At 36.9% G+C, this 22,853-nt stretch overlaps 1 pseudogene; it reads left to right on the forward strand.

Moving 5' to 3' along the window:
• Window positions 1–7,077: 7,077 nt before the first annotated feature.
• LOC127162757 (uncharacterized) lies at window positions 7,078–17,392 on the forward strand (annotated as a pseudogene).
• Window positions 17,393–22,853: the final 5,461 nt, after the last annotated feature.

Genomic DNA, 22,853 nt, shown 5'->3' on the forward strand with positions numbered 1-22,853 from the left:
ATTTCTTTGTCAGTGGGCAAACGTAAAAAATAAGCATGGGATAAAATATTTTTTTTCCTCACTGTAAGTAACTTCAAATTGTAGATTAATGATATAGGTCTTTATTATCTGATGAATGTTCAAATGACCCTACAGAGTGGGTGTGTTTTGTGTTTCAGTGAGTGATCTGAGGATTGTTTTGCTGGGGAAGAATGTGTTAGAAAAAAAACAGAGTGGGAAACTTACTCTTAGAAACAGATGTGTTTAAGAGTGAAGCTCCTTCAGATGATACAGTCCATCTGCACAGTGAGAGATTCAGTGGAACAGTGATGGACAGACATTTGACCATCATCAACTGTGAGTTGAATGGACACAGAGTTGAATGGACACAGAGTGAAATATGTGCTGAAAGAATTCAGTGGAGAGGCAATTAAACGCACTATAGTGATCACGACTGACGAAGAAACATACAGATCAATGTTGAGCTCTATGATCAAGAATAAAGCAATCCATCAGTTAATAAAGGAGTGTGGAGGAGGACATCTACAGTTTGATGAAAGAAAAACAGAATTGCAATCTAAGATATTCAGAAGGATTGATAAGATACACAAGGAAGGTCAGGAAAGAAATCTCACACGTGAGATGTATGCTGGCATTAAAGGAAGATCAGTGGTTGAAAAGCAGATCAGATCCTGTGTTTCCGTCAGATCAGAGGAAGAAAAAAAGGAGCGATCTCAAAAAGATGATGGAAAACCCAAAAAGGGAAATAAAGACAGAAGTAATGAAGGTAAAGTCTACTTTGAAATACTTTTCTCCTCAGAATGCATGTTTAGTAGCAAGAAAACCAATTCTTTGTCTAATAAACTGACATACTTATGGCAGTTGTTTGGTAAAACACCTGTGAAATTAGAAAAAAAAAAAATGCAAATTGTAAAGAAATCATATGGCTTAATCCTATGTTAATTGCTATTCAAAACATGATTCTTGATTACATTGTACATTGGAGATTTGATTGTTTATATTTATATGTTTATATTTATATTTCTGTACACGTGCACACACACACAGTTACATCTTTTGCATCGTGTCATTAAGAAATGTGATTACATTTGCCATTAATTTGACTAATAGAATAAGAATTTTATCAGCAAACAGTTTTCCACAAAGATCCCATCTCACTATCAATGAGTCTGTCTGAAATTACTGAAAGAATATATATATATATATATATATATATATATATATCTTTGGGACCCCCAAGAGACACAATTAGAACACTGTTTTAAATAGAATAAAACATTTAATTTCTTTTATTTTTGTTAACATTTTGATGTTTAATCAAGAACCTACAGCAGTGGTTCTCAACAGGGGGGGCGCGCCCCACTGGGGGGGCGCGGAGGGATCGGAAGGGGGGCGCAAATCATGGATCGCGGAACCGGGGGGCCGCCCGGGCCTTAACTTTTGACGTACAAAAATACATAGGCTATAGACTCATATGGATTATTCATTGAAAGGTCGCGATCTCGATTCAAACACACGCAATCTTACTGCTATATGATGATGATTTCGCCATGCCTATAAAACCTTTGAAATCGCAATCACATCGGAATATTTAAACCTGCTTTCGCGCAACCGCTGATTCAGAGAGCTCTGGTCATGTAAGTTAAGCTTTGTTTGAACAAGCTTCACGAGCAGGATACACGGTATAGGTTACATTTCTATGTTGCAAACATTGAATAATAATTAAAGTATTCGGATAAATGCTCATTAAAGCCCTGCACGGGCCTCATATATATAGCCCGGCCCTTGTCCGACAGCTTATTAGAATTATCGGCCCGAGCCCGTCTTTTCCCCCCTTCTCCCAAAACAGCTTATACTACTCTTTCAACTATTGAAATAGTTCAGTTTTGTATGTAATGGTAAAGTGATTTTATTTCGTTTCATTATTTTGTTAATTTAGAAAAACGTTTGGAGCATTTTTGTTCATTAAATATAGCCTAAAGTTTTTGTTTTTTAAAGTAAGGACTGTTTGATCAATTTTGCCTTCTCAAATCATCACGACTTGTTTAAAATAAAATCTATAGATATAGGCCCAAAAGAGTTAAAGTACAAAACAATGTTAGTTGCAATGTTAAACTTAGAGAAATGTGCGCTATTAGACACATACCCAAATTTGTGCGGAGAGTGGAAGCTAAAGGCGCATTGCAGGACATTGAGGCGCCAGCGCGATGACTTGCATTGTTTTTTCAGTGGAAACAATTTAAAATATTCCGTCATTTTTGCTCATAATACATCTTTCGCAACTGTTAAGGGTCAACTTTTATTTGTATGCATTTACAGCATCAACAAAACGTTGCAAAAGGTGCTTTTATTAAATAAAGAAAACAAACATTATGCGCTTTCTGTTGCCTCAACAGGAGCGCTTCACAAAAATGAACCGAAACTCAGCAAATGCATACCTCACAGACATGATACATATATCTATAGAAAGCTTGAAATGATTAATTAACGAAATAAAACAAATACTCTGTCACAAAAACTCTTTCTATATGTAATCTGTAAAGATTTCTCTAAAGGCGCGTCCGAGTCAGGATCGGCAACTTCATCCTTGCTACACTGAAAACACTGGTTTATTAATAAATAATTCAAATATCCCCTTATTTCCCCCGAAACATTCATTGTAATTACGTTTGCTGGTGCTTTGTGGCATTTTCAGCCTATTGCGTGCGCTTGAATGCGGATCTTCCAGCTGCGCTGATTTGCTGCTGCCGGCGGAGACACTAAACGCTTTCCGAGTCGGTCTCGAAAGTGAAAGCAAAAGTGAAGTCTTGTGGTGTTTCCACCAGCGCGGAAATTTGTTTTCATCACCATAATTGGTGTATGTATAAAATATCATAATAAGGAGAAGCCTAAAACAGACCCGAGGCCTGGCCTGAGTCTGAACTATAACTTGAAAATTGTCCCGAAGCCCGGACTTATTTATAACATTTTAAATGGACTAATTTATAAAATTAAATAAAATAATTAACTAATAACTATACTCTTAAAATTGTCTTAATATTAAAATGTAGACTAGCATGTAAAATGTACAATCTTACAGACTTTATAGACCCCCCACAGCTTCCAAATTCGTATAACATCCGCCATAAATAGTACTGAATATTATTTAGGGCGGATAGTATGCGAATGCTTGAAGAATGCAAAGAAGGAATGAAATGCAACATGCTTTACACGTAAAATAATACTTACACGTTATTTATTACTTACAAGTACAACTTATAGGCTACTTTAAGTTCTCTTGTTCAAAATCTATCATCTATCTATCCTTTTATATAGTTTTATAAAACTCATAATAGTTATTTTAAAAGTCAGAAGTTATGAAAAGTATAACAAAGTACAAAAAAAAAAAAAAACCCTATCTAGCTTCCTTTTGGGGGGAGGGGGGGGGGGGGGGGAGGTTGGATGGGGTGGGGGCGTGCCACATGATAGGGGAGGTTTGGGGGGCTTTAGTTCCAAAAGGTTGAGAACCTCTGGGCTAATAGATGTGAGCATGTGGATTTTAAATCTAGACTTTCTCTTTTCTCAGTGCGTTTTATGTAGGGGGGTAATGAATAATGAATAATAAAGATAATATACTTTATATAATATAGAAGTAACGTTAGGCTATTTTTATACTTCAAAATAAAGTTAATGAACCAATCATATTTTTTATTAACAAGTACATATGCATATAAATTGATATAGGGGTTCCGGTACACCAGCCATGTCAATTTCATGAATGAAAATTTGCTTATCAGTGCATATCTTAATGCGCGCCTACGGTATATGTAAAAAAAAAAAAAAAACAAGATGCTGCAGCCAATGAGCAGCCGGCGGGGGCTGGTTGCCAGGCTGCTGCAGGATGACTCAACCTCGCTCCACGGACAGTTTTTTATGTTTTATCAGACAATAACTATTTAAGATTTTGCTTCAGTATAATTTTCGGGACAATTAGAGCGGGATTCGGGACAGCAGCTTAGATTTCGGGACTGTCCCGAATTTTTCGGGACGTCTGGTCACCCTAGTTTTATGCCTGGTTGGGTCACAGACTGTCCACTGCATGTCAGGTATGTGCGCGATTCTTTTTACCTACTGTTGTTTTGGCGTCGGGTGATTAATTATCTGTTTAACTCTTAGCCGTGAAATCAGTGAAAAGTCTTCCTGCATGTTAATTCATTATGAGCTGTGAGCGACTATACACTTTGTGTGGCACGAGGAATTGCTTTGGGTAAGCGTAATCAACCTGCTTCCTCTTTTTCACAAGACAAGTATTTAATTAATAATTCTTCTTTTTTAGTGCGCTGAGCTGTCTCTCTCGTCGCGTTTCTTGAAGGCGGAAGTTTATACCCGTCGTTAAAGGAGGAGGCGTTGCTGTTTTTCCTGCTGTTTTTTTTGTACTGTGTTTCGTTTTCTTTTTGTTTTCGTATTTGAATGTCAACTGGTGTCCAGCCGAACTTCAGCTGTGCTTCTGTTTGCTGCTTAATTGCCAAATACACTAACGGCTCCGAGTTGCTCTACTACTATTAAAGGGCTGGTTTACATCTGGGGCATCATTAATGTCATCGCTTGTGCCCTGATAAGTGTTTCCACGCTATTATAGGTGAACTCTGACTCTAGGACCTGCTTCAGTGAGCATTCGGACTGTTGCATTCATTCCATTTTGTGTGGTGTTGTTTGTATCATTGTTTACTAGTATTTTGTTTTGTATATTTTCAGTAGTTTAAGCTTGATATTGTAATAGTGTTTCTTTATAAATGTTTTTGTTTAATTTGATGGAAATATTTCCACTGTATTATTGAATGTAATTTTTGTTTGCTTTGGTGCATTTTAGGCACTGCAGGCCCGAGGCTGGGAGGCTAGCTAGCTAGCTTGGAGTACAGGTGGTGGTGCAATTGTGTGGAGTGCAGTGCTGCTTGGATTCACCTCTCACTGTGTGTGCGTGTGCGTGTGCGTGTGTGTGCGTGTGCGTGTGTGTGTGTGTGCGTGTGCGTGTGTGTGCGTGTGTGTGTGTTACACGAATTCACAGACCGGGTCTTCACTCCATCTAGCCTGCCCCTGCCGCTGGAAAGCCTGTGTCTTTTATTATTTTTTTGTTTATTATTATTATTATTATTTTTTTTTTGTTGTTGTTGTTGTGAGTATTTTCAAATTGATATCTTTATTTTGTCCAGTACACAGAGCTTCTGATTGTGACAGTGTTTGATTGTGACCTGACATTTGACATTGATTATCACTGAACATTTTAACTATTTATGGTGATTTGAATAAAGTCTTTTGTACATTGTTCACACGTCTCTCTCGGATCACTTCAGCCTACGAACCTGTGTCCCTTATTTTGGTTATTTTCCCCATTTTCTTATGGGGTGGTGTAGTCGGATTGTATTTGGGTGTGTTCAAACGTACTTACAACGTTGTCCCCCCTCCCTCAGCATTGCCACAAATGCACTGTAAATACATAATATTTTGAGAAGGTCTTTAATACAGAAACATGTTTTTGGCACTGACTGGTTTGGTCCCAACATTTACCCAAAGGTAATGCACAAAGGGACCTTCTAACCAATCAGTTCTTATCTGGCAGCTTTAATCTTTGTACTTTTTCTTTGTGTTAAAAACATTAATGGCATCCTCTCATAACAGCGACTGTACAGTCAGCTACTCACAAATCAGTAGGACTAGAACAACTGGCAAATATGGTTCAACATATATATATATATATATATTTTTTTTTTTTTGTTTGTTTAACTTATTCATTTGTAGTCCCAACTCTGAAGCTGCTGGCACCATATTGTGTTCATACTAATTTTCCTTTTCATTATTTTTCTGCCCTAAAAGTGTATGCATGTCAGAGACTGCAAATCATAGAGATCCCAGATTAAACAGTGTGAATAAATTGTAAGTTAGCCGCTATTTCTACTGAAAGATAAATGCTGTGATATTAATGTTGTTCACTAGAGGCAGCCTTCCTTTAGAAGAAACCTTTAAGCCTCATCTTTTTCGGTTTCCACCTGTTTGAATGGAAATAAATGCTTAGCTCTACAGCAGTATATTTTTTAACTAATGTTTATCTACTAGAAATCTACTAGAGATCATTAAATATTTAACTTTTATAGACTCCAATAAAAGACATTTAATATACTGCTGTGCATTTAAAATGAAGAGACTTTTTTTTGTTGTTTTTTTTTTGTTTGTTTTTTGTCTTTTTCAAGATAAAATACATAAGTTATGGCCAGTGGGGCAGTCATGACCTAATGGTTGGAGAGTTGGGCTTGTGACCCAAAGGTCAGTGGTTTGATTCCCGCACCAACAGTTTTTTTTTTTTTGTAAATAAACAGCACTTTCAATACCATGACTGAAGTGCCCTTGAGCAAGTCACTGAACCCCCAATTGCTCCCTGGGTGCTGGGCGTGTGTGTGCACTCGTGATGGGTTAAATGCACTGGACCAATTTCGACTATGGGTCACCATACTTGACAATACGTTGTCACTTTCCCTTTCATAACAATTCTGTGGGCACACATATTCACTGTTTAGGTAGGGCTACACATATGACTTTAAAATGCGTGATTTCAGTGCAACGTACATGATAATCAAAACCAAACAGATGTTTTTTTTGGCAGAAATCTGAAACACAAGCTAAAATAGCATAGCCCTGTTCTGGAAAAGGCAGCGGGGAGCAGCAGCTCACTTGCACTGAAACAGATAAGCACTAAAACAGCCTGTTTCTGCTTCTGCTCAATATAGGCATTTTTAAAATGATATAATAAATTATTTGTGTGGTATTTTGAGCTGAAACTACAGACACATTCTGGGGACACCTGAGATCTATAATACATTTACATTTTGTAAAAATGGGAATAATACATAGCATAATAGCTAAAGGACTAAACTGGTTCTTTCTCTAACTTGCATTTTAGTGTCAATGCAGGCATGTACAAAACCATATCTGAACCTGGTATTGTGTGGAAGTGATGCGGTTCTAAAGGCTTCTGTATCACAATGTTTCAGGGGAGAAAAAACACATTTCTTATCACATCAGATTGAGTTCAGATCTGACTGTGTAATGGAGGAGAAACACGGACGTCTGATCAATTTGGTGGAGCCAGATGTATGTGCCTTTCATGACACTCAAGGGACACTTTACAATTAGAGTCAAATACAATTATCTTTAAATAACAAAAGGCTCTCAATACATTACTGACAGAATAAGAACATAATACAGTCACATAAAAGTCTGCCTAAAAAGTTACGCTGATGATCTGATGACGACACAGCTGTTTCGCGATTGACCAGATTCACCGGATGACAACGATCACGTGTGTTTCGGGTTTATTCTAACATCCTCATGTGAATGCTCACAAATCTTTTTAGAACAGTAAAAACTTTCAATGTATTTGCAATATTATGTTGAGTCACATTAAAAATAAAAAACTGATAAAAGCATATATAACCCCACTTTATTAGTATTTAAATAGAATATGTTTATGTCAAACATTATTCTTGTTCAGATGGCGATATATTACGCAGTAAATGAAAAGTGTTCCTGTTGCTCATGAAAATGCTTTTGAAACATCTGTGTATTTGATAAATAATGCATTTAATTCACTTCATCTTTGATAGAGTACGCAAACACAGCGTGAGTGTCATTAACGAGAGCAGAAAGTGTCCGACTTGACGGCTCCATTTTCAACTCCGCCCCTGACTGCTCTCGGCTATTCTCGTTGACCGCCGCCTGTAGCCGTAGTTCAAGTCGAACGCACCTACAGACCAAGAGAGCACATGGCAAGAAACATGAGGGCAAGGGAATCACATGACGGAGAACATGACTCTGGCCAAACTACAAAATAAAAGACATGAAAACATGAACATAAACCAAAACCCAGAACAGACATAACAGATCCCCCCCTCTATAGGCGACTCTTGACGCCCAAAAGGAACACCCACCCCAAAACAGCAACAAAACCCAAAAAGTCCAGGAAGATGGTGGAGGTGGAACAGGGGGAGGGATGCAGGGCCAGGCCCGTGAAGGGGAACAGGACCTGGATCATAGCAAGGACCGTAAAGCAAGGGCATGTAAATGTAAATGTTTAACATTTGTTCAAAAAATATCAACTTCTAATTTAAGTCAACGTCCACAGAAGCATATTTTAATAAATGTCATATTTAGGGTACCTGTGCCCTTCAGCAAGTAGAATATATACATTTATACATGCAATGAGATCAATAAATCAGTCCCAATACTGTACATATATACTGACATATTTGCTCTTCAAAGAGCAAATATGTCAGTGGCAATGTCAATAATTGTTTCTAGCCCATACTCCAGTGACCCAGCGTTGCTGGTTGCAATCGTTTTAAACCTATGTACTTTTAGGTTTTTTTTTTTTTCCTATCAATGTTATTTTCAGGTGCTGAAGGTGAAGCAGATTATCTGAAGTGTTTGAGGATTGTGCTAGTTGGGAGAACAGGAAATGGAAAGAGTGCAACAGGAAACACTATTCAAGGAAGAAATGAGTTTGTGAGTCAAGCAAGTATGTGCTCAGTGACGACTGTTTGTCAGAAGAAAGTTTGTGAAGTTGATGGTCGATCAATAGCTGTTGTTGATACTCCAGGACTCTTTGATACGACACTGTCAAATGAACAAGTAGTCGAAGAAATAATGAAATGTGTTTTACTGTCGTCACCCGGACCTCATGTGTTTGTCATTGTGTTGAGTGTGGGAAGATTCACCAAGGAAGAATCAGATACTGCAGATCTGATCAAGAAGATCTTTGGTCCAAATGCTGCTCACTTCAGCATTGTTCTGTTCACTAGAGGAGACGATCTTGGAAATTAATCTATAGAAAAATATGTGGAGAGAGGAAACAATGCTGAGGTCAAGAAACCGATCAGTGATTGTGGAAACAGATTCCTGTCTTTCATTAACAAAGAAAATCAGGACAGAAATCAAGTGATTCAACTGTAAAAGATGATAGAAGAGGTGAAAAATACTAACGAGGGTCGATACTTCACTAACAGCATGTTTGAGGAGGCAGAGATGTCCATTAAAAAGAGAATGAAAGAAATGAAATTCAAACTCACAATGAGGCATTAAAGGCCAAATATGAGATGGAAATTAAGAACCTAAAGAAGAGACTCAAGGAAGAAAAACAAAGAGCAGATGAGGTGAAAGAGAAAATGGAGAATCCGATCAGAATAGAGAGAAGTGAGAAAGAACAAGACAGAGAAATGGCAGAAAGACTGAAGCAAGATCTTCAAAGAGAGAAAATAGAATGTGATATAATGAAAGCGAAACATGAAGAGAAAATAAAAGAGATGGTGAAGAAACATAAAGATGAAGCCAGAAGAAAAGCAGAAGAAATGAATGATTTTAGAGACAGAAAAAAGAAATGGAATTTGCATATAAATAAAAAGCTGGAGGAGCCAGATGAATCAATGGAAGATCATGAATAACTGCAAAAGGGAGAAAAAGAAGAGCTGATAAAGGGGAACAAATGAAAAAAACAAGAACTGTGTCATTTTTTGATCTTTTATTGTTTGTCTGTTTGTTTTGTTTTGTTTTAAATGACTCTCAAATAATTAGTTATGCTCTCTACAGTTGTAACACCAAGCCAGCAGAGGGAGCCCTTACCCATGAACTGACTGTTGCTGCTCCCTCTGCTGCCTCGTTGGTTACTTCCTGTTTGGTGGCCATAAAAGGAGGCCATTTCCAAACAGACATGGCGAAGTATTGTTTTGCTCTAGCGGACTCTACCAAGCGTTTCTCTGTTTTCATTGCCTTGTTTTTGTGATTTTTGCCACGGTTTTGTTTTGTTCCATTGTCTTTATTTTCTGCCATAGTTTTGCCCCATTCCTTGCCATTGTTTTTGCCCTGTTTTTTGCCTTGTTTATTTGACACTTTGGACTGCTCTCTCTGGTTTTGGACTCTGCCTGTTTATTGGATTTACGCTCTCGCCTTGCCCAGGATATTACTGTTTGTTTGGTTATCGACCCTGCCTGTCTGACTACGATCTGTAAATAAAGCTCTCACTTGGATCGTATACGCTTCCTACGAGTCCTCCTTACAACAGTATACAGTAGTCAACATTTGAAGTCGATCAAAACATTTCATCAAAGTTGTCCTAAAATGAAAATCAATACCCATTCTTGTCTTATGGACAACTTTGATAAACTTTTTTGATCCACTTCAAATGTTGACTACTATAGTCCAGACATATTAGTCACCTACCTGATGTGTTTTATTGATGTTTTATAGTAAATTATAATGCAGTTGAATATTAGCGAATTGAATATTAGTCTCAAAGTTTGCATAAAGAGAGTAAATGCAGAGAGTGAACTGTTTCACATTGTGGGTAAATTATTAGATCTTAGATTTTTGAACAAATTATTGTACTCATGCAGTCATAATGGTGTAACACTGATGTTTACACAAGAAAGCATCTATCTATAACAGAAATGTAACATCTATAACAAATCTGTTTTTGATTTACTTTTGTATTTTACTTTTGATTTCTATTTTATACATAGTGACTATCAACAGATGAGATAAAGTTTTATTTGTCATTTACTATTTGTTGTGTTCATTCATTCATTCATTCATTCATTCTAAAATGAATATATTCCAGTCAGTAAAAAGGAGGTCTAGAGGAGAGCTGGGTAGATTATTTGGAAATTGTATTGTATTATTAATTGTATTATGACAAAAATTGTAGTTAGTAACGTAATCCACTACATTACACACTTTAGGCAATGTAATTAGACTGCTTATTGATTACTTTTAGATTACTTTTCAACGAAGTCGTTTATCACATTGATTTAAATTGGATAATCTTTTACCATAAAGTGCACTAAACATTATGTCAAAATTTCCCAAACTGGGGTTCGTAATTAAACAGCAGGGGCTTTATGAGTTTAATGAAAAACTAATAAATAATTAAATCATTTGTTTACCTGCATGTCATTAACCAACAGAGAGCCGTGAACATGCAAATGTGATACTTAATTATTAAAATATGTATTTTAAAATCTCAGGGTACTTCAAGTAAATATATTAAGCGAAAGTTGTTCAGATGATATAAAAGTTTGGGAATGCCTGCACTATTGTAAATAATAAAGAATGTGAATTTGTGTATTTAAAAAAAGTGCATTCTTTGTGTGAATGTCCACAAACCTAGAAGACTTTCTGAATGTAAATGCTAGGATATTTTAGAAAGGAACATTTAAAATATGAAAGTACTTTACAAGTACTTAATTTTTGGGATCTGATTAGAAATCTGTAATCAGTTACTACCCTTATTGCCCTGTTAAAAATGTAAAATGTAAATGTGCAACTTTATTAATGTAACTGATTACATTTGATTACTTTTTGATGACTTTTTCTAAATTTTTCTAAACTGTTAATCAGACATTTAAACCTTGTGTGTAATTCCTGATATGTCCAGAGGGGGGAGTAGCGATTGGTTAATTTCTCTGACACAGTGAATAAATAGGTGTGTATAAATAATTTCTTTCAATTTTTGTCATTGAAATAAATTAAAATAAAAAATAAACCAAAACAAACAAACAAATAAATATGTCAAAAATATAATGTATGTATTTTCAAATAAACATTATTTAGAAATGTAAGTAAAGATTAGCACCCTGTGAGCAACAGCTACTTGTAAAAGTGGTTTGATTAAGAAATAAGGCCATATAATAAATTAATCTAATTGTTTTTAAAGTCCGCATGAAATTAAATACACTATTTACTTTGTTAGTGCACATTTCTAGTCTTGAGGTAAACAATTAATCTGTGTACACTGCAAAAAAAAAAAAAAAAAAAAATGCTTTTCTTAGATTTTTTGATATCTAAAAATTCTAAAATCAAGAAGGATTTTCTAGACAAGCAAAAATTATTGTCTTGTTTTCAGAAAAAAACAAGTCTAAATTAAGTTTTGGCTTGAAACAATTCAGGCAGATTTAGGTAGGTTTACCTGTAAGTAGCCTTATGTTACGAAATGAGATGTTTTGTTATTGTTTTACACCTCTGTTTTTTTAGCACTTTGAACTTTACAAACCTCCAATAAAACCAAGTTATAAAATGTCTAAAGTATGTTAATGTTAACAATTTACATGTATGCATTTAGCAGATGCTTTAAGTTGTATTCATTTTAAGATGTGAGTCCATTACATGTGAATCAAAACTTTTAAACTGATACATTTGTTTTTAAACAAATATTTGCATTTACTTTTTAAAATTTACCTGTTAAAAGTGGATGTGTTTCTAATCACATGGTCGTTTTATTGGCATTTCAATCCATTTTGACCTTTGATATTGAGAACATCAAGGTGTTGGTGATCCAGCATAACGGAGTAAATGCAGGTAAGTTTGGAATTCAACAAAGACAATATTTCAACCAGATATGTATACTTGTGTTTTTATTTATTTAGTTAACTAGTTAGTTAGTAATCAATTATAATCTAATAATGAAAAAAAACAATATTTTTTTCTTTTTTTTTTTGTTAGTTTTATAGGTGAATTTCAAAAGACAAAGCAACTGATATGCAAAATACATTTTTAATACAAATTAAACTTTTTTTAAAAAGATTTAAGAACCTTAAAATAATGTTTCTACCTATAAACAGAGTCACTGTGAAAATTAAGATAATTGATCTGTCATTGAGGTCTGTCGTTATTTTCATGTGTAGCTGTTTACACTGCACCGGTGTTGCTATTTAATTATTTATTTATTCTTTTTGTTTTTTTAAGTGTGTGTAAAGGCTTCTTTTGGTAGTTTGGTGGCCAGAAAATTATTGCAGAGTTACTCCAAGCAGAATCTGTAAATGGAGTCAAAGTCCTTTTTTGGTCGAAAGTCCAAAATGAAAACACACACTTAAGCAGCTATTTTTCAGTCATGCAAGTACAGCTTCTATCTACTTGAATCTGGCAAAATCTCAAAATACTTGTCATGTTACACATGTGTTGGGTTTGGTATTTTTAATCCATTATTGTTGTTGTTAATCTACTTATGAGTAACATGATTCCGTTTTTAATATACGTTATATAAACTTATACACTTATAAAATATGTATATGTGTGTTTGCAAATTCTGACATCAAAGTAATTTGATATGGTCAGGTACAGTATAAGCATCATGTGCAAAGTCCTTTCCCCCTGTGAGAAATGTTCAATACAATATGTGTGTGTTTCAGTGAGTGTGGAAAAAAAGTCAGAAAACAGCCATGTGGGAAACTTTAATACTACGGTTGAGCAGCATTTGTAAGTGAAAATCCTCCAGATGTTGTAGAGAGTGTCAGAGGAAGATTGAAGGACAGACACGTGATCAGCATCCACAGTCCTCAGCTGCTCCAGACAAACATCTCATATCATCAGATCACACACCTTGTAAGTCTTCAAGAATGAGTTGCCTTGACACAATCAGTGGGCTCAAAGAGCATCTAAATACTTGTAACTACTCCTGTACTTACTATATGGTTAGGTTTAGGATTTGGTTTAGGGTTAGTTGCATGTAATTATGCATATCTTAGTTATGATAATAGTAAGTTCATGTAACATGTAACAAGGAAACCTTAAAATAAAGTGTTACCGTATGTATTTATATCTAACCTAAAGGGCATGTATTTACATTTATTACTATTCATGACCAATATCTTGTATTATTTTTATGTTACACTATGGGGTCGCAATGTAGTTTTATATTTAATCATACTGTGCTTCTATTAATTTATTTATTAACAATATCACCAGTGTGTGTTTTATTTTAATTGCCGGGAGTGAAAGAGAGAAGAGTCCAGAGGTCGATCGTCCTAACAGTAAATCTCAGTGTAAGACTCAGTCAGTTCTACTTAACATAGTAGTTTAATATATATTTTGCTGCATTTTTTTTTCAGTGTCAAAGCTGAATCTGGTTGTGTGTGAGTGACGGGACATTAAAATCCTCCATATCAGAGCTGATCCTGCAGCAGACAGACAGGAGATCAGAGCGTGTGTGGAGTGAAGTTGAGATTCACGGTCGTCTGATCAGTCTGGTGGAGCTTCCAGCTCTCAATCGGCTCTCAGAGGAGGAAGTGATGTATCAGACTCTCTGCTGTGTGTCTCTCTGTCATCATGGAGTTCATGCTTTCATCATCATTATTCCTGTTGGTCCACTGACTGATGGAGACAAAGCAGAAATGGAGGAAATCCAGAAGATATTTGACCCTAGACAGCATTTCATCCTGCTATACACCACAGATTACTCTGTTGGAGCACCAGTAATGGACATCATAAAATTCAGCCCAGAATCTCAAAGGTTAATCAGTCTCTATGGGAATCAGTACAGTGTGATGGGTTAAAGAACTTAGAAAATCCAAACAAATTCCAGAACTGTTGTATTATATAGAGAACATGAACAGGGGTGTCGTAGTTGGGTGAAAAGTGGGTCTAAATTACCAGGGCCCCAAGTGGGGGGGAGGGCCCCTGAGGAGTGAAATTTTATTTCCCTTTAAATATAATTTTAAGATCACAATAAATGTTGTTAACTAATGTAAATGCTAATATTTTGGGTAAATGCATCAGTTGATTGATGTATTAAATGGTGTCCAAGTACATACAGTGTCTGAGGACAGGCACCCTCTCCCTTGCACGAAATGGTTTAGTCCACCTTCACCTGGCTTTTTGACTAGGCGCATTTGAAGTAGCGTTCATTCTGCTGAAGCGGCAGACGGCAGTGCATAACTGTGCTATGGAAGATGATGTCTAAGAAAGCTAAATCCGGTTCTCAGAAAAGAAAAGAGAGGCAAGAAAGGGATAAAAAAAAAAAGAAATGAGGGAAAGCAACTGCTAACAGGCTTCTTTCCCAAGAAATTTGAGCCCAAAATGTGAGAGCAAATAGTCTAAAATGAACTCCTGCTGTGGTTACAAAACACTTCAATACCACCGCGATTATCAGTGCTAATAACACAACCGCATAACACAAAATTACACATACATACACATACTAACCCCCTACCCCCCCTATGTGATTTTTAGTTTTTTGTGGGGGGCCCCTTAGCTGAGTCAGTGCAGAGGGCCCAGAGTTCCCAGCGACGCCCCTGAACATGAAGACTGAACCATATTCACTTCAGATGCATGTGAAAGCGCAAGAGAACAGAGTCAGACACGAAACAGGGGATAAATATAAAGAAGAACTGAAGAAAATGGAGAATGAAAATGATCTGTTAAAGCAAAAGATTCAGTTAAAGGGTGAGTGAATTTAATTTTCAAAATCTCTGAAAATCATATGTTCTGTTAGTTTCATTTTCGTGAAATTTTAATTCCTGTTTCAAGTTTCTTACCACTCATCAGTTTCTATGGACACACATTAATCATCACAGCTCTTTGTCATTTTGGTTCATCACTGTGTATTTAAGTATTCACTTCTTCTCCTTTTTCCTGTGTTGTTGGTTACTGAGTGGCAACATACGTTCATGTCTCTGAACTGCAGTGTAATGCAGAGATGTACATATAGGTATAATATTTGGTTTGTGACTTTTTTTTATGTACTTTTTTAGTAGTGGTGTTAAGCATCACTATTACTATGCTGTTTACCGCTTCTACCTTCCATACAATTGTCGGCACATAACTCATCCTGCACTGTTTGCTATAGACCCATAAATATCATTTGGATACCATGCCCTTAAAAACACTCTGGTTTAGAAGCCTTGATCCTGGAGTTTACAATAAAGAGAAACATAACCCTGCAATAAAGAGGAAGTAATCTCATGAAAAGAGAAAATGATCTTACTCCAAAAACAGCCATTAACCTTGTAATTGTAAACAATTCAATGAACCTTTTAACCTGTTTTTTTTTTTTTTTTTTAATATAACAATTGTAGTGTTGAACCATTTGGCCATCTGGTTACCAGGCCTCCAAATGGCATTTTAGAAAGGATGCCTAGACTTTTCCTTAAAATAAAAGTTGAAATAAAAGCTTATTTTGAGGCAAAAGCTTACAGAACTACATCTTTATGATATTTTCAAAATTATTTTTGGTGAACATCATTGTAATAACAGTTTTGCTATTTTTATTAGCAGGTGTAACAAACAGTGATGTTTATGGTGGTAATGGAGTGAGGATTGTGCTGCTGGGAAAGACGGGTGTTGAGAAAAGTGCAACAGGAAACACAATACTGAGAAAAGAAGCTTTTAAATCAAAACTGACTTCACACTCAGTGACCAGAGAGTGTGAGAAAGGAACCTCTGAGTTCAACAGAAGACAGATAACAGTGATCGACACTCCAGGCCTGTTTGATACTGGAGTAGATAATGATGAGACCAGGAAGGAAATTGTGAAATGCATCTCTATGGCGGCTCCTGGTCCACATGTGTTTCTACTGGTGATTCCACTGGGACGATTTACTCAAGAGGAAAAAGACGCAGTGAAGATGATCCAGGAGATATCTGGAGAGAAATCAAGAACGTACACCATGGTGCTTTTCACCAGAGGAGAAGAACCGAGAGGCACAACAATTGAAGACTTTATTGAAGATAATGTAATTTAAAGAACCTCATCCTGCAGTGTGGTAAGAGATACCATGTGTTTATTAAGAAAAAGACTGAAGATCAGACACAGGTTTCTGAGAAGCTGGATAAGATTGACTGTATGGTGGCAGCAAATGGAGGGAGTTTCTACACCAGTGAGATGTTCCAGCAGGTGGAGAAGAACATCAAAGAGGAACAAGAGAGAATCCTGAAAGAGAAAGAAGAAGAAATCAAGAGAAAAGGAGTTGGGAGACAGACATGAAGCAGAAATTGAACAAATAAAGAAAGAAAATAAGAGAAAAATCCCCCCCCAACACCCACCCCCCCCCCAAAGATTTTGGAATACTGTGCCATGCTTATATTCTTTAAACGTAACATCATCCTTGCCATGGAAAAACATTATCATATTATATCCTTACATTAGGCAAACTGCAGCATATATGCATAGATTTGATTTTAGAGTTTGTGTACGCTACTCCATGCCAAAGTGGCTAAGTTGCAGTACTGCAGGTATTAGGAAATTACAAAGTAACGCATTACTGTAATAATATTACTTTTTTCAGTAACTAGTAGTGTAAGGCATTACTCGTCTGAAAATGGTAATATTATTACAGTTTTCCCGAGCTAGTTACTTGCGTTACATTTGCCAGTAGCACCTTCATCACACACAAGGCACACAACACAGAGAACAGAAGGGAAGGGGGGGCGTGAATGGAACAGTGATTGGTCTGGGTTTAGCATGAGGTATCATTTACCATCACCGATTGGTCGACAGCCGGCAGCAGAGCGGCACCCGCAAAGACAGATGGGGAAAAATGGAAGCGTCAACAACGGCAAGCTCTTTTTCAGAGGAAGGTTCCCAGCAACAGAAAGCTAGTTTCGATGGGTGGAGATTCAGACATTATTTTGAATATGTTCAACGGAAGGAAAATAACTTGACGGTGAAGTGCACACTCTGCCCGGGGAGAAAGCTGCTCTCCACCGCTTGTAACTCTACCTCCAACTTGAAGAAGCACTTGCAGCGACAGCACGGACACATCAAGCTCGTTGCGAAGCGACAGAGTGACATGAACGAGCAGCCACACAAGCAGCAAAAACTTTCATTTGAACATAAAGTACTACCAACATCAAAATCCGAGATAAATAAGCTTGTTGCCTCGTAAGTAGTAGAAGAAATGTTACCTCTTTCTACCGTCGAATCCAGTGGCGGTTTTAGGCATGGGCGAACGGGGCAGCCGCCCTGGGCAGCATTTTTTCATGACACGTGGGGGGCGGCACACGAACTTGGAGGAAAAAAAATCATCTTCAATAAAAAAAAAATTCTATTGTCTATGATACCTGTGCTGCCCCTGCTGCTGAAGGAGCCGCACAGAAGCGAGAGGAGAGGGGATGAGGGGAGGGGAGCAGAGTACAGTTCACCTCTCCCAAATGAAGCGGACAGGAGGTGGGCTAAACTATGTCAGTGAGACCTGACTTTATTACAAATAACGCACATTTAATTCAAAATATTACTTTGAAAAAAAAAAAAAGAGAAAAAAATGATAAACACAGACCAATAAGTTGCAAATGTTTTTATTTATTTAATTGTGTGAAATTGCTAATAAAAATAGGTAATAAACGATTATGATGTGGAGGTGAATTGGTTTAGTCTTGACTTCTGGTCGTGAGTGACAGCGTTGGGGGATGAGAAATCTGTTGATTGTCCATTACAAAGTAAACACAGCAATAGAGAGAAAAAGACCAAAGCTGTCAGGTGCCCAATTTAGGAAAAAAAGAATGTTCTCTCTGTATGATTAAGGTATTCATGTCATTATGTTAATTAGTGGTATAACGTTAACTCTTAGGTTTGTTAGCCTTCTTGCTTATGATGCTTGCTATGCTTACCTTGCTAAAAAAAAAAAAAAAAAAAAAAAAAAAAAAAAAAAAACACAATAAAAGCCTAATATACATATATATTATGAACCATTAACTTTTTCCAGTGAAACTATTACAAAATTCCTTTTTGTTTTGTGTTTTGGACACTTTTCCAATAGGATTTACCATCCCACCCACCAGTAGAATCCATAATATACCAGCAGACACTGTTATATTTACCATTAAAACCAATACCATTCAATAGGGGAGCATATCTCATATGATGCCATTATTGATGACTTTGCATCTAGAAAGGCCAGAAATGTAAGATTTTAGGGAGGGAGTCTCGCCGGGGGTGCAATTCAGTGTAGAACCGCCACTGGTCGAATCGCTGTCTTTTCGAAAGATAATCTGCAAAATACCGAAAGCAGGGACAGACCAGCCGTTTTTCGACAGTAAAACCTTTGCAATGTACCTAGATAAATGTTACGCCATGATGGAATGTGAGCTGAAGAAAACGTTTGAGAGCACTGAGTATGTGTCAACGACCGCTGACATCTGGACTTGTCACAACAAAAGCTACATAGGCATGACTTCCCATTGGATTGATCCAAGCAACTTCCATCGTGAAAAAGCAGCCCTTGCCTGCAAAAGAATCAAAGGACGACACACATATGACATTGTGGCCACTGAAATTGAGCAGGTTCACTCATCTTATGGACTGTCAGAGAAGGTCACAGCAACAGTCACAGACAATGGATCGAATTTTGTTAAGGCTTTCAGGTCAGTTGAATAATAGTTTACTTACTTGTACTTATTTGCAAATGTATAAGTTAATGAATTGTTTAATTTGATTGCATTAATCAAGAAGACACCTTATATGATTACATTTTAATTGAATAGGCCACACATTATAGTTTTTTTTCTTCTTTCACTTCTCACATTCAGGGAGTATGAGCCCAAGCCAGCAGCAGCAGCAACATCCGATTCAGAGGACGAGGTATCAGGGGACGATGAAGAAGTGTCATTTACCGATGTACAAGAAGTGCTCTTCACGGAACAAGAAGACCCAGGGCACTTTACTCTCTCCCCTCACTTAAGATGTGCCTCGCACAAACTTAATTTGATATCAACTGTTGATATTGAAAAATGGTTGACAGTGACAAACAAAACAATTTACAGAAGTGCCACTGCAAAGTGCTCTGCCCTCTGGACTAAGGCCAGCCGGTCTACAGTAGCTGCAGAGCTAGTGGAAAGCCTTTGTGGAAAAAAGCTCATGGTGCCTACAGTGATGAGATGGAACTCTTTCCACAATGCAGTTGCACGAATAACTGAGATATCCATACCACAGTTGACAACTCTCTGCAGTCAGTTAGGTGTACGAGCCTTTTCCGAGTGAGAGTACAAATTCCTTGTAGAGTACTGCACAGTCACAAAACCGCTTACAAAAGCTTTGGACCATTTACAAGGTGAGATAAAGTATAGGTTAATGTAAACCTGTGGCTTCTTGCCTTTCCTTTTTTTGAATGTTAAACATTTGAATCAAACAAGTAATTCATTCATTGATTCATATTCATTCATTCCAGGGGAAAATGATTGTTATTATGGCAATCTATTACCGACACTGGAGTCTCTGATGTCAAAGACCTTGGCATTGCGTCCCGGCCTCTCCGAGATGATGGCAAATCTGCCTGATGTCATAGTGCAGGTAGGCTGTGAGTGTGTATTTAAGACTTACTGACTGTAACTTTGTGTGATATGAGTGAAGTCATATGCACAATTGCACATCCCTCCACTATCACAGATGTTTCCATTATCACGGTCTTCTAAATTTCACACTGAAATAGGCTCTTAGAGAATGTAAGAATTGTATACTGGTACTGTGTTTCTGAAGACCTGGTATAGTCAATATGCCTGTTGCATCATTTACATGTCAACTCCTTCCACAGGAAGGTATGTTTTTCCTCTTTAAGAGAAATATCTAATTTTAGAAATCTCTTTCTTACAGGCCATCAAAACCTGCTTTGCTTCTGTTTTGGACAGTAGGGAGGGTCTCCTGGCTGCTGTCACTCTGCCGAAGTTCAAGATGAGGTGGTTGAGGGAAGAGACCAGGAGAGAGGCCCTAAAGACTCTGCTGATAACAGTGTCGTGCTTCACCCCTGGCTGCCCCCCACAACGAGGAGCATGAGGTCAGGCCTCCACAGATTAGTCCAGCATCCAGCAGTAGTGAGGATGACTTTTTTGTGTTTGAGGACGACCAGGATTCAGGATCTTTTGGTCCAGACAGGGAGGTGATGGAGTACCTGAAATCTGGGTCAGAGATGGGGGTCCTAGACAACTTCCCCAAATTAAGAACTTATCTTTAAAATACAATACAGCACCAGCATCCAGTGCTCCAGTGGAGAGGCTATTCAGCCTGGGAAGGCTTGTTCTCACTCCAAGGAGGAACAGGTTTAGGAGACAAGCGCTTTGAGAGACTCCTCCTTATGAGGTATAACCACTACTTTGACATAAGCTGACACATTCAGAAGCTCATATTTTGCACCAGAAAAATGCATTACAGTAAATGCCGACTGTATTTTTCATTTATTTACTTTGAGTCTTCTGTATTTGCTTTAACTCATTTCAACAACCTACCTCTCCTCTGCACTGTGTTTTGCTTTTTAACAATTTACCTCTCCTTTACACAGTGCTGGTAAGGCCAGTCTTTTTTATTTATGGATATATTTTTTTGAGGAAGTTAATATTTTTTTTGTTTGTACTTGTTAATCGACAATCAAATTGATTTTTTGCACTAGACAGTGTTTGTTAAACATTGAGGAAGTTAATATTTGTTTGGACTTGTTATAAATTGACAATCAAATTGATTGATTTTTTGCACCAGACGGTGTTTGTTAAACATTGAGGAAGTTAATACTTGTTTGTACTTGATTGCACAAGTACAGTTGTTTGTAGTTATTTGTGCTAGACAGTGCCAGTCTGTTGTTGGTGTAATAAAGACCCTAAAGAACACTCCTCCTTTGTATGTTCTCCCTCCATCTGATGCATCTCAGGCAATTATAGAGTAATTAAGAAAAAAATGTAACTAGTAATATAACTAGTAATATAACTAGTTACTTTCTCCAGGGAGTAATAAAGTAAAGTAAGGCATTACTATTTTTGAGAGTAATATGTAATATGTAATATATTACTTTTTTGAGTAACTAGCCCCAACACTGTTTAGAACCGAACCGGGCACACCTTTATGTATAAACTTCAACATTGTATAATGCATTAAGCGGTCCTTCAGAGCACAGCGGCAAAAGTTCATTTGAACAACTCATTTGAACTTTGTCGCGGCGTGCGCGCTCCGCTGCGCATCCGCTTTGGTCGAGACCGAAACAAGTCGTCCTTGCAGGGCGGAAGAAATTAAAACGAATGGGTTTCATAGCACAGCGCTTTCCGCATTCGATGTGAAAGCCACTTCGTACGCTATCCTTTATCATTACTCCAACTAATGAGACAGACAGACCGTCAAGCTGCATCAATCACAAATTATCAGACTACAGTGGGTCCACAGCTGAACTACAGAACTACAGAAGCGTGATTTAGCGGTTAGCATGACATGTGCAGGGTTGTTACACAACATAACATACACAACTACATATTTTGAACAATCGCTAGAAAATACAATCTTTGTAGATTCATCATCTTTTGCAAGTGAATATAAAACAGTTTTACTCACAGTGTATGATACAGCGTCTTCTGTATAATGTATGTGTGAATTTCCATGTGAAGTAAACCCCATGGAACTTTTTGGGCAGACAAGTTGTTCGCGATGTAGAACGTGGGTGGACATTATGCAAATCTGTTACTTCGTGACGTGTGGCCATAACAGAAAAAGATTTGAAATCCTGACGACTCGTTTAGGCAAATGTGAGTCGACTCTTTTTTTTTGATAGACAATACCTTTATTGTGCACTGTCGGCTTCACAACTTTGCAGATAGTTTATGTTCACATACAGCTACATGAAACACTACATGAAAGATCATATTTGAAAAAGCATAATAGGGGCACTTTAAGTAAAGATCATGTTCCTATGAAGATATTTAGTAAATTTCCTACCGTAAATATATCAAAACTTATTTTTTGATGTACAGATATATTGTATTCATATTGTCTTCCTTTATTTATCCTGCAAACCACAAGACAATTAATCCAACGTAACTTTTCAGACGTCAACCTCCGACAAGTAAGTTTTACATTTAAATAAAATAATGTGTGCAGTATAACAAGACCTTCAAGATTCAAGCTTTTCAGCCTTGAACAAGAACTTTTCTTTAACATTCAGTTAATGACATCAAGGGAATTTCTTAACATCTTGGAATATAATGATTACTTTTTTTTTTTTTTTTAATCTTAAGAATTAAATAAAATCTCCCAAATAAGTACAAAATAATCATAAGATTATACTGTTATACTAGTTTTTTGTTTGTATTTTGCA

The sequence above is a fragment of the Labeo rohita genome, chromosome 3 (assembly GCF_022985175.1).
Source record: "Labeo rohita strain BAU-BD-2019 chromosome 3, IGBB_LRoh.1.0, whole genome shotgun sequence".
In the NCBI taxonomy this organism is placed as follows: domain Eukaryota; kingdom Metazoa; phylum Chordata; class Actinopteri; order Cypriniformes; family Cyprinidae; genus Labeo; species Labeo rohita.